Source organism: Oncorhynchus nerka, linkage group LG20 (genome assembly GCF_034236695.1).
Source record: "Oncorhynchus nerka isolate Pitt River linkage group LG20, Oner_Uvic_2.0, whole genome shotgun sequence".
NCBI lineage: Eukaryota > Metazoa > Chordata > Actinopteri > Salmoniformes > Salmonidae > Oncorhynchus > Oncorhynchus nerka.
In genome coordinates, this window is record NC_088415.1 from 64,253,601 (window position 1) to 64,264,335 (window position 10,735).

Genomic DNA, 10,735 nt, shown 5'->3' on the forward strand with positions numbered 1-10,735 from the left:
CAGGCTACCTCTGGCGAGCACATGGAGGGCTGTGCGGCCCCCCAAAGAAATGCCACCCCACACCATGACTGACTCACCGCCAAACCGGTCATGCTGGAGGATGTTGCAGGCAGCAGAACGTTCTCCACGGCGTCTCCAGACTCTGTCACGTCTGTCACATGTCCTCAGTGTGAACCTGTTTTCATCTGTGAAGAGCAAGGGCGCCAGTGGCGAATTTGCCAATCTTGGTGTTCTCTGGCAAATGCCAAATGTCCTGCACGGTGTTGAGCTGTAAGCACAACCCCCACCTGTGGACGTCGGGCCCTCATACCACCCTCATGGAGTCTGTTTCTGACCTTTTGAGCAGATACATGCACATTTGTGGCCTGCTGGAGGTAATTTTGCATGACTCTGGCGGTGCTCCTCCTTGCACAAAGGTGGAGGTAGCGGTCCTGCTGCTGGGTTGTTGCTCTCCTACGGCCTCCTCCACGTCTCCTGATGTACTGGCCTGTCTCCTGGTAGCGCCTCCATGCTCTGGACACTACGCTGACAGACACAGCAAACCTTCTTGCCACAGCTCGCATTGTTGTGCCATCCTGGATGAGCTGCACTACCTGAGCCACTTGTGTGGGTTGTAGACTCCGTCTCATGCTACCACTAGAGTGAAAGCACCGCCAGCATTCAAAAGTGACCAAAACATCAGCCAGGAAGCATAAGAACTGAGAAGTGGTCACCACCTGCAGAACCACTCCTTTATTGGGGGTGTCTTGCTAATTGCCTAATTTCCACCTGTTGTCTATTCCATTTGTACAACAGCATGTGAAATGTATTGCCAATCAGTTTTGCTTCCTAAGTGGACAGTTTGATTTCACAGAAGTGTGATTGACTTGGAGTTACATTATGTTGTTTAAGTGTTCCCTTTATTTTTTTGAGCAGTGTATATGTATATATATATATATATATATAGAGTACAGGGAACATAAGGTTTAATATATTATTATAGACCTGCTAGATCTACTGTCTCATTTATATTATGACATTTCAGCTAGATCTACTGTCTCTATTATATTATGACAGACCAGCTAGATCTACTGTCTTTATTATATTACAACAGACCGGCTGTATCTACTGTCTCCATTTCACTTTGGCCATTGTTGTGGGCCTGCCCTCCCCTCAACAGCCTCAAATAGGCTATTTCATTTCACAAATAATATTATATTATTAATTTTAAACAACGGCATTGGCATGAGAAAAACTTACCAGTCCAAAACGATGTCCTCTCTGTTCAAAAAATATTCCTCCATTTGGGAATCGCTAAATTAATCGTACTCCAACAATTTCTGTCTCACTTTCCCGATCAATTTCTTCTAAAATTGTGTGTACATCTGTATATCTAGACTTAGATTTAGCTTTCCCTGACTTAGTCACCATACTGATTGATATATAAACAGCTGAAGATGCGCTTTACCAAAATAACGCTGTGCGTAACATGCGTGGCTCCTTCCGGTATGAATCTTCAATGGCAAATGAACCTCTTTCTGCCGGAGTTTACGACATGGGTTGGTCTTCCAACACATAAACATTACATATCGCCGTTTACCTCAGCTCATTGGCTATCTACCCAGCTAGATTTCAAGACGATCAGTGTTCATTGGGTTAAAATATGGCCAATCAACGAAACAGCGCTCATATCTTTGGTGCACAATGATGTCATTACTTGTTGTCTTCAAAACAGTTTCTTTCAGTCAATACGTCCCGCGAAATGACCCATCAGGTTTGGTTGTGTTACAAACCAACCAGTTGATTGCAATGAAACCAAACATGACTTTATAGGGTTGCATTCTCACACAGCTATCTCTCCATGTTACAGCACTTGTTTACGGCAGACAGACAGAAGCGACCACCTGTGCTAATTAGCTATCTAGCGTGCTAGAACACCTGTGTGTAAGCGAAACCTACAGTAAGTATATTTTTTATTTGAAATATTATTTCTCGCTGATATGAAAGATAACCGTATCGCAAGCAATGATTTATGTTTAACATTAAAACAGTGTGTCGGGTTGTAGTTCACATGGTCCTACCAGTAACTGGTGCTCATAGCTGTGAACACTTTGGAGAATGCCTTAGGTTCTCAAGGCAAGCCTTACCCAGGCCTCCTTTAAAGCTTATCCTATGCTTCCCAGTTGAAACAGTTTAGGCATATATTAACTCAACATTTTGTGATGTTTTTTGTTAGTTTTGGTGTTGGGCAGCGTTCAGTAGCCGAAGTCTACGCCCCTTCATTGGTGAAGGGTCAATGGTAGGTAATCTTCACTGAAGTGTTTGTTGTCATTCAACGACAGAAGACTAGTTTTCATGCACATTTTGTTCACTTGAGAAATACTGCACCAAACGTATTAGTTAGATGTCAAATTGCACGACCAAGACCTCTTCAAAAACGTACAAATTAATTACAGATTTCTTGAGTTATCTTAGATTCATTCTGACTATTTTGAGGAAGTGTACTTGTTGCTACAATGTCTTAAGAGGGACAAATAGTCATATTGACGCTTTATTCTAGTTTCTTCAAATGAAGGTATTTCAAGGGAGCACATTGTTTTTCTAATAACCAATTTATGTGTTCTGTGTTTGTGCTTTTCTAATAACCAATTTCTGTGTTCACGTGTGTTCATAACCAATTTCTGTGTTCAAGTGACTCAAGTGATTGAATGTGCCTGGGAGGAATCCTCACTATCAGTATCTGCAATTTGGCATTACACCCAGAACCTTGTTTTGAGAATGAAAGGGATAACTCAGTTTCAAGGTTTCAGATTGGAGAGAGGAAGCCTCGTGAGGTATCGGTCTGTCACATGCATGAACCAGTATTGGTCGGTCAAATGCATGAACCAAAAGTTAATGATGAATTAATTATGAATGATGAAAAATCTAAATCATCTAAATATAAAATGTCTGTGTAAGCAGTATATAAGAGAACTAATGGAACTGCCCTGGGAGAACTCACTTCAGACCGGTACTTTATGCATCTAAGTTTGACTGTGACCTCTCAAGCAGGCTGTTAATAAACAATGATTCATTTAAGATTGACTTTGAGTGTCCCTGTGTGGAATTTCCAAGACAATATGCGAGCACAGATGTTCACTTCACTTAGCTGAGTTCCTCTAGGAGTAAATCAAACCTATGTATGTGGAATTCTTTAGACTCCATAATGTTTCATCTGTAGGTGTAACCAGTAATTTTTTTTATATCATATGATACTTTACCACTTGCTCTAATATGAGTAGTATTTGGATTTCATTAAATATATTTTTTACATTAATTTATAAATATAAAAAAATATAAACATGCAAAATATGAACTCTCATATAAACATGCGAGCAGCAATGAATGGGGTTCACACAATGACAGAAAGGACACAAGATCAGTTATTAATTATTGCTAGTTATATATTTGTTATTGCTCTAGTACCCTACGGCAGGGACAATCAACCTGGGCTCCGTACGGCAGGGGGTCTGCAAAAATATATATTTAAAAAATGGTTTGATTGTTTGTTTTTTACGAACATTGCAAGCAACAACAGTAGCAACCCCCTTCTCAGCAACGATGTTATTGGGGAGTGGGAATGTTAGATTGGTCTTTTAATTTTAAATTAACTGTAATTGAAGTTGGTACTTACTACTGGTTTTAGATCCGAGGCAAGGAAAAGTGTCCCGATTGATGACCCAACAGATATTAAATAGTTTGCCTCCAGGTATCCTACAAAAGGAAATTTTGGGACCAGATATGTGATAACCCATTATCTCCCAAAAACAGATGTCCCGCCCCAGAAACAAACTATTTTTTTGCATATTTTTGAATGTTAGTGACCATGTGATATTTTGCATCTACATAATGTGGCCATCTTTAAATGAATCAACATTATTTTCTTAAACTCTTTAGGGACTATTGTGATGAGTCCAATGACCACATGTTGAGTGAATCTGACTTTCAGTCCATGAGAAGAAGATTTGCATGGCTATTTTAAAGCTTCTACAGGATCGGTGGGTCCCCCATGGAACGGTTGAGCTAATGTGATTAGCATGAGGTTGTAGGTAACAAGAACATTTTCCAGGACATAGACATATCTGATATTGTTGTTAATCTAACTGCACTGTCCGATTTACAGTAGCTATTACAGTGAAAGAATACCATGCTATTGTTAAAGGAGAGTGCCCAGTTTTGAACTGGAAAAGTTATTAATAAACAAATTAGGTACATTTGGGCAGTCTTGATATATCATTTTGAACAGAAATACAATGGCTCATTGGATCAGTCTAAAACTTTGCACATACACTGCTGCCATCTAGTGAACTAAATCTAAATTGCACCTGGGCTGGAATAATACATGATAGCCTTTCTTTTGCATTTCAAAGATGATGGTACAAAATAAATACAAAAAACTTTCTTTTTTTTTCTTTGAATTATCTTTTACCAGATCTAATGTGTTATATTCTCTTACATTCCTTTCACATTTCCACAAACATCAAAGTGGTTCCTTTCAAATGGTAACAAGAATATGCATATCCTTGCTTCAGGGCCCGAGCTACAGGCAGTTAGATTTGGGTATGTCATTTTAGGCAAACATTTTAAAAAGGGGGCAGATCCTTAAGAGGTAGCAGTAGCGTTATATAGTCAAAAAAGTGAATTGTTAATAATTTCCTTTTTTAAGATATCAATACAAAGGTTAACATGGTTCATCATGGTAATGTCTTTGATGACCCTGAAAAGTTTTATGACCCTAAAAAACTGTATACAGGGAAATTAGCAAATTAGAAAATGTAACTTTTTACTTGGTGTGATTGCACATCCTGCAAATCACCAGCAGAGAGTGACCATTTTGAATCCATTTTAACTTTCACTTTTCACTTTCACTCAGTGGTAATGAAAGTAAAATAGATCCCACTCTGGAACTTAAATATGCCCCTAGATTATATTATGTTCTACAATATATTGAACAATTAGCCAAATCAAAAATGGTGTTCTCAATATTTATATTTATATTTTTTATATTTATAAATTAATGTAAAAGAAAAACATTGAAATTAAAATGCTCATTATAGGGAATGCGGCAGTGGCGTATATTCATGGATGCCAAGGGAAGCCAGGCTTCCCAAATATTTGACCAATACATTTTTTTAAATTGTAATGTCTCTTTCGTCTGTCTGTGTTTTCATAATTTTCCATTGATTCTCAAGTGTCTGAATCTCACGGGAGAAATCTTCCGAGCGGGGGAAACAGTGCCCCTCTGTCTCAGTATGTGTAGCCCATGTATCTATTGCTGTCTGGAACAAAAGAGTATGACACGTTGCCGCTGTAGCATTTGATTGGTTGATGCCAGTAAGTATTTGGCCTCCCTTGATAAAAAAAATATATAAAATAATTAGCCAATCTGTCACGATCGTCGTTAGAATCATCAGACCAAGGTGCAGCGTGATATGGTTTCCACATATTTATTTAGTGAAACGCACAAAAATAATAAAGAAAGAAAGAACGAAACGTGACGTCAATGAAGTGCTATTAGGCAACTAAACATAAACAAGATCCCACAAACACAGGTGGGAAAAATAACGACTTAAATATGATCCCCAATTAGAGACAACGATTACCAGCTGCCTCTAATTTGGAATCATACAAAACACCAACATAGAAAAGAAACTAGAACACAACATAGCCATAGAAATACTAGGTCACCACCTATTCACACCCTGACCTACTATACCATAGAGAAACAATGGCACTCTATGGTCAGGACGTGACACAATCAGCATTGAGCTAAGCTCAACTGTGGGTTTTCCTGGCGTAGCAAAATGCCTAATCCAAACATGGAACGATACAAAACAAGGGAAGCGTCTTACATGGAAACATAAACCATTTTGCCTGGTGGGTGATAACAAAGGAGTGCTAGATAAAGGGGAAGTAATCAGTGTAGTGATGGAGTCCATGTTGCCAGGACCGTTGGTTGGTAGACCAGCGAAGTCGAGAGCCGGAGGAGGGGGAGCGGGAGTAGACGCAGGCTGTACACACTCAGTCTCTCATTCATTTCACTCCGAGCATCCTGTTTGAGTGGCATTAGTACACCCTCAAAAAAAAAACATGCCTTTTGCGGCAAGTGACCATTGTGCCCTTGGCCCAGAGTGCTGTATTGTGCCCTTCTCCCTGAGAGCTGCTTGCTCTGAAGCACCTCTCACTCACATGGCTCTCCATCACATGGCTCTCCATCGGTCTTTCTCACAGGCTACAAGTGAAGGCAGACACATTGGGGACGCAACTGCTCTCATCCTTATCCAATTCCGAGGTGCATATTGAAGATATTGGAAGAACTGTCGACATTTACTTTTCGTCAGATAACAAGACGAGTAGGCCTAACGAACAGCAAAAGCACTAGCCTATGTCAATCTACTATTCCCATTGTACAAAAGTCGACCTATTCTGTGCGAGAAATAAATATTACAAACATATTGTGGGTTGCGATAGAGCCCAAGTTAATACAACCACTACCATCAAAAACATGTTTATGACGCAACAGATCAGAACATGTATCTTAAAATGTTGATAAACTATTTCTTCACATTATAAGCTCAGCAATGCGCACATGGCAGTAGGCTATAAGTGAAAATGTTCCATTAGCTGGAAAACACTGCTATGAAAAGTGACTGCAAATGCAATTATGCATTTAATGCTTTTATATGGTGAAAATTATCTTCCACCAACTTTGAAACTCGGATTAATGAAGATAAGTTCTTTGGTTGCTTTAGTTGTGATACAAACCTTATCAAAACATATAGGCCTATGGCCTAGGCTACATAAGGTGTACGACTATGATTAGAAAAAGTCCCCCCAAAAAGGCATTGTTTCTTATGCTGGGCGTCATTCACAAGTAATAATATATAATTCACAATGAATAGGCTAACATTGTCACTATTCTTGATTTAATCGTATCTTTACATATACTAAATAATATACACTACCGGTCAAATGTTTTAGAACACCTACTCATTCAAAGGTCTTTCATAACTTTTTATTGTTTTCTACATTGTAGAATAATAGTGAAGACATCAAAACTGTGGAATAACACATATGGAATCATGTAGAAACCAAAAAAGGTGTTAAACAAATCAAAATAGATTTGAGATTCTTCAAATAGCCAACCTTTGCCTTCATAACAGATTTGCACACTCTTGGTATTCAACCAGCTTAATTTGTGGAATTTCTTTCCTTTTTAATGCGTTTGAGCCAATCTGTTGTGTTGTGACAAGGTAGGGGGTATACAGAAGATAGCCCTATTTGGTAAAAAACCAAGTCCATATTATGACCATTTTTGTGCAGTCATAGCCTGACGACTCGCACTAAATTCTTCCACTGCTCTGTCATTCGCTACATACTTTAGTCTGAGACTGCCATCATTTGGGGGGCACCACTACCATCAAAACAAAACAAAGTCCTCAGCGATTGGATCGTCTCTAACCAATCAGAGTATCAAAGCCAATAATACATTTCAAACTGCCACTCTACCCACTTGTGTTCTGGCTCTGGCCTAACCCATTGGTTTCTGGACCAAGTTTCTGGATTCAAGAACTTTGAAAGTTTATTCAAGTACAGTTGCAAAAACCATCAAGCGTTATGATGAAACTGGCTCTCACGAGGACTGCCACAGGAATGAAAGACCCAGAGTTACCTCCGCTGCAGAGGATGCATTTGGAGAGTATTCAGAACCCTTCCCATTTTCCACATTTTGTTACTTTATACAGCCTTATTCTAAAATGGATGAAATAATTTTTTTACTCTTCAATCTACATACAATACCTCATAATGACAAAGCGAAAACCGGTTTTTAGAAATGTTGTCAAATGTATTAAAAACTACAGCAACAAAACAAGGGGAGCTCAAATGAACGTCGCTCTGAAAATCAATTCTGCGTCCTTCCTACACATTCTAAATTATTTTGTCCCAGACAGAAAAAAACAAATAACTCATTGGTGCAGGAAGCTCTTAAGAGGAGCAACTTAGGCCAGTCATCAAAAAAATATTTCCTCAATGCACCATCACATAGCATTAGCATTATATTATAGACAGGTATGTGTGTCTTTACAAATAATATCCAATCAATTTAATTTACCACAGGTGGACTCCAATCAAGTTGGAGAAACAACTCAAGGATGATCAATGGAAACAGAATGCACCTGAGTTCAATTTCAAGTCTCATTGCAAAGGGTCTGAATAAGGTATTTCTGTTTTATTTCAAATACATCTGCCAAAATTTCTAAAAACCTGTTTTCACTTTGTCATTATGGGCTATGTGTGCAGATCGATGAGTAAAAAAAAATGATTTAATACATTTTAGAATATGGCTGTAATGTAACAAAATGTGGAGAAAGGGAAGGGTTCTGAATGCTTTCCAAATGCACTGTATATAGCACTGTTGATTTGATGATGTGTAAACGTTTAAGTTGAAATGGTGCTGGAATAGAGGAGGCAGTGCTCCTGTTGTCTTAGTGCTGACTTGCAGTCACTCAGTGGTTCTAAATCAGTGGGTGTTTCGTAAACTGTTGCAAACAACTTGCTTGACTATGCTGCAGGTCAAATAACTATTTTTTACATGCAATATTTGCTTTGTGGACTTATTCCGCCACTTGTCTTTTTGTTTTCACGGCCTTATTGTATATCACGGTGCGGTGGCGTATGAACTAATGGCTTCTAGAGCAAACAACGCAATTATCACAATAATATGCCTCTTTTTTTTTTGTTTCCTCAGTGATATTACCCACACACCATTACTGGCAAGCGGTAAACTAAAACCTTCTATGACACCAATTTTGGCTTTGTAGCATTTACAGATTAAACATGATGGAGTCTTAAAAGGAGGCCTGGGTAAGGCCAAAATGTCATATGGCAACTTGGAATACATTATTTCTCAACTATGCTTTTATATTCAATTGTCAAATATACTGTATGTCAACAATCTCCCCCTCAAAAAAGCTCCAAAGGACCATTCCAAGGAATAAAATCTGTGAGAATCTAAAAGATCATGGTCTTTATTTGTCCTGGTTTCGTGAAGAATCGCTCGTCTAGAAGATGAAACAGCATGACAGACCAATTAAAAATAACTTTGGAACTTGCATCCAGTTCTGAGGAAAAAAGGTGGCATTATCGTCAAATGATAACATTTCATTTTGTTTACACCCCACCCAGAAGTTAAAGGTCTAATGCAGCCGTTTTAATCTCAATATCAAATCATTTATGGGTAACAATTAAGTTCCTTACTGTCATTGTTTTCAATTAATATGGTCCAAAATAAACAAAAATAGCTTCTTGGCAAATATACATTTCTCAAGCAAGAACTTTGATAGGACTGTCTGGGAGTGGTGTGAGAGGGGAGAGAAACTGAAAATTACCTGTTATTTGAGATGTTTGGAACTCTTTCTTATAGGTCTATTAACTCATTTATCGTCTGGTGATGTCACCAGGCAGGCCATATCAGGCTGACATTTTAGGTGGTCTTTTCAAACTGCTCTTACTCTAAAATGGCATTCTCATCATTTTCATAATTTCACAGTATTATTCCAACCTCATACTGTGGAAATATACAGTGTATAAAATACAGCAAAATCGTGTTTTTTGACTGCGCTGGACCTTTAAGACCTTGCATCGATGCTACATCAGAACACTGTTGAGATGTTGGTGGAAGCAAACATTTCCTCTGTTCCTCCAAGTCTTCAGATTACACAGCTAACATATGTTTAAAAACACTTTGGCATTGTTGTTCAAACGTTAAATGGGTCTATAATCGGGAACATCTGTAGCAGGTTCTTTTGATCCTTTGTCTTCTACTGTATCTCTCGGTAGACAAAGGGTCTTAAATATTCATGAAATGCAAATAAAGCTGCTTACAACATTTATATCAGTCCGCATAAACAGTCAGCAAATGAAGTAGGCGAACAGAACTGTCTGGATCACATCACAGAATGACAACTGGCTTCTTAAAATAAGAACCCATTACCTTGGAAATACTGGGGTCTTTCTGAACCACATAGTGGGGACCTAAGTACATACTGCTGGAAGCCAAATATTGAATCACATTAATTCCTAGTAGCAGACTAGAAGGCCCACTTACAGTGACTGTAAGAAACAGTCTTCTAACAACATCATTCAGTTTCTCATTGCATGAAAATGGGCCTCGGACTAGACTGACTTCTTTCATGAATAGGACATGCAGTAGAACCTGTTTTATGGTTATTTGGCCTCAACCTCAGGAATCCGGTCGTTGTGGCCAGTGATAAAGATAAACCTAACTGCAGGCAATGAATTGAAATGACTCTGGGAACCGCAGCACTGCTTATGACTATGCAAAACAGACTGCATCAAGTCAGTGGCAGGTGAAATGACTTTTGCTAGTTTAGTTTCTCCGTGTGTGATGGTGCATTGAGGTAAGGTTTTATGAGGACTAGCCTTAGTTGCTCATCTTGAGAGCTTCCTGCACCAATTCGTTTTTCTCTCTGGGCCAAATTTAAAGGGGATTAATAATAATTTAGAACGCGTGGAAAGGACGCAGAATCGATTTTCAGAGCGACATTCATTTGAGCTACCCTTGTTTTGTTGCTGTAGTTTAATAGGAAAAAGGCACTAGTGCAAATGGAGGGGTATACTACGACAATCCTTGCTTTTCCATCGACCGACTACACCATAACAATAACTAGTTGCTTGTTTCACAAAAACAGCATTC